General features: G+C 44.8%; 1 pseudogene; it reads left to right on the top strand.

Annotated features, from left to right (window-relative positions):
• The first annotated feature begins 2493 nt into the window (after positions 1-2493).
• LOC147685277 (U2 spliceosomal RNA) lies at positions 2494-2639 on the top strand (annotated as a pseudogene).
• The last annotated feature ends 5823 nt before the right edge of the window (positions 2640-8462 follow it).

The following is an 8462-nucleotide window of genomic DNA, read 5'->3' as shown; positions in this document are numbered from 1 at the left end:
GCCTAAGCTATGACGCAAGCCAATGGGAAAAGGGGGCAGGGCTTCAAGTCCCCTTCCTCAACCATATTGATTTCAAGAAGCTCTTGTATGCCGAGAGCAGCGCATGCGCGCTAATATCGCCAGCCAAGACCTAAAAATGAAGTGATTTGTACAGGATCGCTAATTTTGGGTCAAGTATATACGCCACAATTGGGTTTCAGGTCAACTTGTTCCACGATCATTAAGTCAGCATTGGGATGTGCCTCCTTTCTTTACCTGCATTGCCCTCAGTGGTCAAGTCAGCTTCTAGTGAGATCATCACAGCCCCTGCCAGTGAATTCGCTATTTCTTGCCCTACCTCCTCAAGCGCAGCGACAGGGCCTTGGAGGGTACTCCGCTGAATTCCCAAGTCAATGATGACCATGGTTTTCAGTAGTTTTTTTCGATTAGCCACTGAAGGCCGGAGCCAGGCTGAAGGCAGGTGACTAACTCTAGCTTGACCCAAGGTCCTCTGGTGGTCTCGAGTTGAAAAAGGGCTGGGTCGAGCTGGGAGTCAGTGGAGTGAGTCAGAAAAGGGCAAAAGAAAGAGACTGAAGAGGAAGCAAATTTGCAGGGGAAAAGACCTTAGACAGTGGTTATAAAGAGGCAGCACAGAGGAAGGGGAGACAGATGACAGCCAAGTGAGGGATACATGAGAAAGGAGAGGACATTTGGAATGGAAAGTCTTGAGAAAATGGAAAGGAGAAAAAGAGAAGGAGGAAAGATGGGTGGGACTGTGATAGGCTCTTGTGAAAACCAGGAAGGGGCTTGCATAGAGTCAGACGAGGCTGACAGAGACTTCCTGCACTACAGGACCATCATGGGCACCAGCCTACTACAGCAAACCTAAGTTCACCATTGGGTCATTTGGCCACTCTGCCCCCTCCTCCATTTGCTGCACCTCCTCCCACCATCCAAGCATGTTACATTGATTTTTCTGACTCGATCGGCGCTCAGGCCTCTAGTTCGGCTCTGGCTCGGTTTCTCTCTCAAATGTTCTGGTTTGCCACTTCCATAACAAAGTGATACAGAATTCAGTACGTGTTACATCAAAGCAACCATAGCACAGATACATGCCTTAGGATTTATTTGAAATTTGAATCTATTATACAAGATAAAGTGCCCCCCGTTGAACGTTTTAAAGATTGCCAGTCACTGAGAAGCATCCTAATCATATAGAGAAACGAGGTGGAATGCCAAGTTCATTTATGGGGCATTAGTTTAGTTTCATATGTAAAGCACAAACAATTGCAACGACGTACCCGAGCAGCAATACATACAAACAATAATAGTACCTATATAATTACCACTAAGATGCAATATCATAATGTAATCTGCAAATGCACAGACATCGATAAAGTACCCCAACAATGAATAAAATATTATGCAGGAAGAAACAGCACCGTGCATGGGATGCATCAGCCTATGTCACCACCTTCTTTCAGCCAATGTACGTTCAAAGCCCTGCGTAAGAAGGTCAGTGAGTGAATGGAGCAAATTAATGTAGGCACTTGCAGCTAGATTCATCATAGTGCCGTTTTGCGAGTCCTTAATAGCGATTATTAAGGAATCGCTATTAAGGACTTGCAAAACGGGATTCATGTAGGAATCGCTAAATAAATTGCGATTCCTACACATTCCTTATTTGCGATTAGCAAATTTCTAATCGCAAATAAGGAATAACTCCCCATTCATTCCTAAGGCCCATAGGAATGAATAGGGAGTTATTCCTTATTTGCGATTAGCAATTTGCTAATCGCAAATAAGGATGCGATTTCAAGGGTGCCAGGGGTGTCCAAAGGACACCCTGTAGCACCCTTGAAATGTAATCTACATTGGTGTTGCGCACACACATGTCCAAAGGACATGTGTGTGTGTAACATGCAACTTAGAAAAATGCATTTAAATGCATTTTTCTAAGTTTTCGCTATTTACCACGAGGTTTGACCTCGCGGTAAATAGCGGCCCAAAATTGCGATTTCGCAATTTTAAAATGGTTCATGAATTGCATTTAAGGAATCTCAAATAGAGATTCCTTAAATGCAATTCCTCGCAAATGTGCGAATTCTTTATTAGCGAATTTTGCATTTGGGATAATGAATCCCAAATGCAAAAATTGCACTCGCAAAGGGCCAGATTCTCAAAATAAAAAAGTGCCGGTACTCCGCACCAGACAGTACTGGCCCATTTAAAGCACTGGACTCGTAATCAGTGCTTTAAATAGAAATTTAGAAGCGGGGGAAATGCCTATTTAGAGTACAGTGCCGGTACTCCCATTTAATGTAAGCAGAAGTGCTGAGAAGTGCAGGTACTCTCTCTTACACATGAAAGAAGTGCAGGCACTCAGTACCGGACAGTACCTGCCCATTTATAGCACTGGTCGTAATATTCTTTCAACACATGGTAGCCAGATCACTGCTAAATGAACTCTCTTTCAATCCTTGCTTCAGCTTCTAGCATGTAAAAAACATGTGAATCGCTTCAAGGCCTTTTGGCTAAGATCAAGTGTAGTAACATACATGTGAAATCTATGTCGTAAAAATGACCAGGGGAATGTGTAGCTTGTCATTTGTTCCATGAACATATTTGCTTGACCTACCGCTGATTATGGTAAAGTTTAAGGATAAGTGTGCTGATTGGTGGGGGGGCTTAGATAACCGTGATTACCACTCAGCCCCAGCAAACATGTTATTACACAGGTGAAATCTTGCAAATTTCACATTATGCAAATTCCAAAATTTGTTGCCGCTTTGCAAACCTATTGATAGGGGAATTTCTGCCATTTGGGAGACTGGATTGAGCAGAAAATGCTCTGCAGTAGCTCTAATGTCACAGCCAAAAGCCATTTTCTGCTCAAAGCAGCTTCCTGAATCTGTGATCACTGTACACCATATATGCCCTCATATTCAATTTTCGTAAAAGATACTGCCAAATATATTTCTCATAATATGCACAAATTTGTCTCGTTTTCTTGAAAATTATGCTAATTTCGCGAGTAAAAATGTGCCCAATCTCGCTCAAACTAGTTACAACTAAACTGTAATTACTTATTTCAGTAGAGTAGTGAAGTATGTATGCGTGTTTCTTGCTACAGGTAAACACAGAGGAAAATTCTAGGCTGCAGTAAAGATATTAGATATTTCTTTTGTACATTTATGGTAACATGCATGTTCTGTATACTGTAGAAATACTCCATCAGAAGCAGGATGGCCTCTTTGGTCATTCCTCAACATTCCCATACAAACACGCCCAAAAAGATATCAACTACATCACAATTTATAATAATGCGGCAGGGAGACCCATAAACATACGTAGAGCACATTACCCTCTTTAACAAGGAAGTAAAGAGGCACCAAAGACATGCAACTAGAACCACGAGGCAGGTATCCCAGCATGCAACACTAACAGGGCACCTCAACATACTTGTAGGTTAAGTGCAACTGACAAGCAGGTTTGCAACTGCGCTCAAGCACATAGAGCAAAATCAAAAACAACCAAGGCAGGAAAAGACTGCAATGTCTAAAGCCACACAAAGAACACACTCTCTTTGAGGGGTCATGAAAGCTGCCATTACCCTCTGCCACCTTCCTGCCTTCCGTAGAGTTACTGTAAGATCTTATTTTCAGTCCGAGAACTCAAGGCACAGCAATTGTTTAAGCTTAACCGCTGCATTCATAATTAATTAGTTAAACATAATTAACCATATTTTCTGGACTTATGTGTTTTTTCTGTTACAAATTGCAGTGGTGTAGCAAGGTCAGGTGGTACCCGGTGTGGAAAATTTCTTGTCACCCCCCGCTTGGCAAAATGGCAAACATATGTGTTTAAAACACATTTATTTGCCATTTTGTCACCCCCCTCAGTGACGACACTTGTCACCCCCGGCTTGACAAAATGACAAAAATATGTGTTTAAAACACAGAGGGGCAGATGTATCAAGATTCCAATTTGCGAATTCTAAATAGAGATTTTTTGCGAATCGCTATTTAGAATTCGCAAACTGGAATGTATGTACAAAATTGCTATTTTTTAGCGATTCCTTAGAATTCTTTATTTGCGAATTCGCATTTTGCGAATTCGCAAATAAGGAATAATTTCCATTGCATTCCTATGGGCCAGGAGGCCCATAGGTATGATTGTGAAGTAATTCTCAAATTACTAATTCGCAATTTGCTAATCGCCATTTGAGAATTATTTCAAGGGTGCAGGGGTGTCTCAAAGACACCCTGCTGCACCCCTGAAATGTACATGTGTGTGCATATGGCGCACATACATGCCCTATGGGCATGTGTGTGCGTCACATGCCACCTTAACAAATGACAATTTTTGCTTTTTTTAAAGAATTCGCAAATTACCATCAACAACAAGTTGGTGGTAATTTGCGATTTCTTAACCAAAATTCGCAAATTGAAATTGCTACATACATAGCATTTAAGGAATCGCAAAAATTGTGATTCCTTAAATGCTATGGTAAAATAAGGAATCACAATTTTTTGCGATTCCTTAAATTGCGATTTTTTTCATACATTCCAAAACATGCAAAAAGGCCGTTTGCGATTCGCAAAGGCCGAAATTCTGCGAATTTCGGCCTTTGCGAGTAGCAAAAGGCTTGATACATCTGGCCCATATTTTTCCCATTATGTCACCCCCCCCCCCCTCCACAGTGATGACAACCGGGGCGGCCTGCACCCACCACACACCCCTTCCTACGCCACTGACAAATTGTAATTGTATTTATATAGCACTTACTTCCCCTGACGAGGCATTGAGGCGCTTTTCGGCTAATGTTTACATTTAAAAAATATTCAGGTTTGGAGAGGCGACCGGAACACTGCAAGCTAAAAAACAAGGTGCTGTTTTTTTTGTGGTATGGCTTGCAAGCGCAATAATGTGACCAACACCAGGGGAGTCATTTCGGCCCCACCCACTTGTTAACAGCCAGGAGTACATGTTTTGATTGGGCAGAAGTTGTGTTCTTCCAGTAAAAGTGCTCGTTATCCACACAGCTGTGATATATGTGTTTATTTATCCACCTGCCTGAGCTTGAACTTTCAGGGGGGCACACATGCCACTGTGATGCTATGAAAGTGTCTTAGATACCTAGATCATTTATGGCTTTTTTCTGTAGCAGCAGCAAAAATGGCAGGAGGGCAGTAAGTAGATTGCATGGATTTTTAGGTCTGGCTTGGTACTCATTCATAAGCCTGACCTATTGGCATTGCCGATGTTTGTTTCTGCTAGTATCACAGAGCTTCTCCCGAGCCTTCACTTGCATCGTGCCATGTGAAACAAACAAACACTTCCTGGCCGTTGAGTGCGGACCCATGCACAGCGCAACCAGCACTGAACCGTGCACAGCAGGGACTGAATGAAAAATACTGGACACTGATCGCAAACTCTGAACAGCACAAACTCCACTGCACAGCACCCACGTGCAGCAATGCTTGCACTGGGAGCATCACTCATCTAGGTGACAGTGACCCCAAAACGACTCCGTGCAGCTTTACCCACAAGGCAGAGGGCTCCGTAGTGCACTGACCACACATATGCAAACGCCTATCCAACTTGGACCCACTGAAATTGAGAAAGACCAATAAACCCCCTGCTTTATTTGTGCTAAATAAATGTATTTGTTTATGTATATCAGGAATTATTTCTGAAGCTATTCATTAGAATTTTCACCGAGCTTGTTGTTGTTCATTGAAATATGGAAGGTGTATTAACTGTTGCACCACCTTTCCTATGAAAAAATTAAAACAAATTGAAAAACTGTGTACAGTAGTGACAACACTGCACATGCAGGGCCTCTGGAATTATGCAGGCAGAGGACGTGCAACTGTGCAGAAGGGTTGGCTATGTTATAGGGGAAAAAAGCCAAATTATGTGGCATAATGCACCACATTTCGAGAAAATATAAGGTAACTTAATTATCTTGTTATCTTTAGTTAAATTAACAATGTATGAGCAAATGTTTCTTCTCATTAGTACCAGATTTACACCCAAATACATCAATAAGGCACTGGAAGGGATCAGTCAATCTCTGACAGGCCTTGCAACACAACATGTGTTGCTGCTTTTTTAGTAACTTTTGATCCGTTTGAGCTAGAAACAAGATTGTTTTGTTAAAATCTGCAGATTACACAGCAGATTGTGGACTATACGTCAAATGCGCAAATCAATAAGTAGGTAAAGATAAATGGCGCAACAGCAGAATCACATCATTCCAGTGACCGTGTAAATAAGGTAGCCCAGCACTGCAACACAACTACTGTGTGTAGCACAGAAATGCAGCCTTAGGTTGTTTTACTACTAGGGTGCTCCATCTCCCCCCACCCGCCGGTGAACGTCCCACTGACACTCACCTGTTGGCCCTCAGGGGCTCCATCTCCTCTCGTGGGAAGCAGACGAAGCAGAACGTGTCCATCACCTCAGTCCCACGATGCATTGGAGCAGCGCCTGTCTGTCAGTCATGAGACCCCGTGAGCTGTCGCTGGACTCATACCCCTGTCACTGCCCGGGTCAGGGGTTTCCGCCATCTTACCAGCTGCTGTGAGTGCCCACGAGGCCTCATGGCCTTCCCTCTGTTGACCCCAGGATTGACTTCCGGGTCTTGATGGTGACACCTCCAAACAAAGGCAGTGATTTACAGTTGATTGGTGACCACGTGCAGTGATGAGAACCCTTCAGAACCGATGCCTGGGCACGTGCAGCAAACACGGAAGTGAATTCCCTCACCCTAGACTTCAGGCCTCACCCTAGGCTTCCGGTTCAATTCTGAGCCTTCTTGTGTGTCAAAGAAAACTTCAATCCTCTCTGTGTGTGGGTTGAGGCTGCACAATTACCAATGAGTTGTGGTAACCGCAAAAGCTAACATTAAAAGCGCCCCTTTGTGGACTCTGTTCAAATGGTCACTGATATTTTCAGACAGCCTGCTGGTCATCCCAGGTCACTGAGACTGAATGCTGGGGACCAGCTGGAACTTGCTAGTCTTTCTGCCAGTAAGTGGCTTTTGTGTCCCGCGGACAGGTCCTCTGACAGGTGAAGGTCAATCAATACCCCTTGGGACCAAGAGCGAAGGTTACTTCCCGGATACCTCCGGCTCTTCCGTCAGCACCCACCATCTCGTGTTCTTCAGTCAGCACACACACATCTGGCTCTTTAGGCAGCAACCAACTCCTCAGCTCTTCTGTCAGCAGCCAACACCTCAGCTCTTCAGTCAGCACCCAATACCAATGACCTCTCTCAGCCAACACTCAATACCTCTGGATCTTCCGTCAGCACCCAACATCTCCAGTTCTTCAGTCAGCACCCAACCCATCTGGCTCTTCAGTCAATACCTCTGGCACTTCAGTCAGCACACAACACCTCAAGCCCTTCAGTCAACATCTAAAATCTCTGGCTCTGCAGTCAGCCCCAACATCTACCACTCTCATAGTAAATACCCAACACATGCCGCACTTAAATAGGCAACCAATGTCTCCGGCTCCTCAGCCAGCACCCAGCACCCCTGACCGTTCTCAGTCAACACCCAACACCTCTGGATCTTCAGTCAGCACCCAACACCAACAGCACTTCTAGTCAATACACACACTTCTAGGTCTTGCGAGAACACCTAACATCTCCGTCTCTTCCATTGAGCGTCAAACACGTCTCTATTTCTCTCTTTAGTCAGCACCCAAAACCTACAGATCTTCAATAAGAACTCTTCTTTTCCGGGAGCTAAATGATTACCCAACCTCTCTGGTTCTTCAGTCAGCACCCAAGTCTTCCTACACTTCAGTCAGCACCCAACTCCTCGGCTCGCCAGTCAGCACCCAACTTCCCGGCTCACCAGTCAGCACCCAACTCCTCGGCTCGCCAGTCAGCACCCAACTTCTCGGCTCACCAGTCAGCACCCAACTCTTCCAGCGCTCGCTTCAATCAAGATCCAACTTCTCTTGTTCTTCAGTCAGCACCCAACTCCTCGGCTCTCCAGTCAGCACCCAACTCCTCGGCTCTCCAGTCAGCACCCAACTCCTCTGCTCTCTAGTCAGCACCCAACTCCTCGGCTCGCCAGTTAGCACCCAACTCTTCCAGCGCTCGCTTCAATCAATATCCAACTTCTCTGGTTCTCTGGTTCTTCAGTCAGCACCCAAGCCTTCATACTCTTCGGTCAGCACCGAACTCAGTCAGCACCCAACTCCTCGGCTTGCCAGTCAGCACCCAACTCTTCAACCGCTCGCTTCAATCAATATCCAACTTCTCTGGTTCTTCAGTCAGCACCCAAGTCTTCCTACTCTTCAGTGAGTACCCAACTCCTCGGCTCTTCAGTCAGCATCCAACTCCTCGGCTCGCCAGTCAGCACCCAACTCTTCCACCGCTCGCTTCAATCAATATCCAACTTCTCTGGTTCTTCAGTCAGCACCCAAGTCTTCCTACTATTCAGTGAGTACCCAACTCCTCGG

The sequence above is a fragment of the Lissotriton vulgaris genome, chromosome 10 (assembly GCF_964263255.1).
Source record: "Lissotriton vulgaris chromosome 10, aLisVul1.2, whole genome shotgun sequence".
NCBI classification, from domain to species: Eukaryota; Metazoa; Chordata; class Amphibia; order Caudata; family Salamandridae; genus Lissotriton; species Lissotriton vulgaris.
Note: the sequence above shows the minus strand (reverse complement) of the source record. Positions and strands in the feature narration are given on the sequence as shown.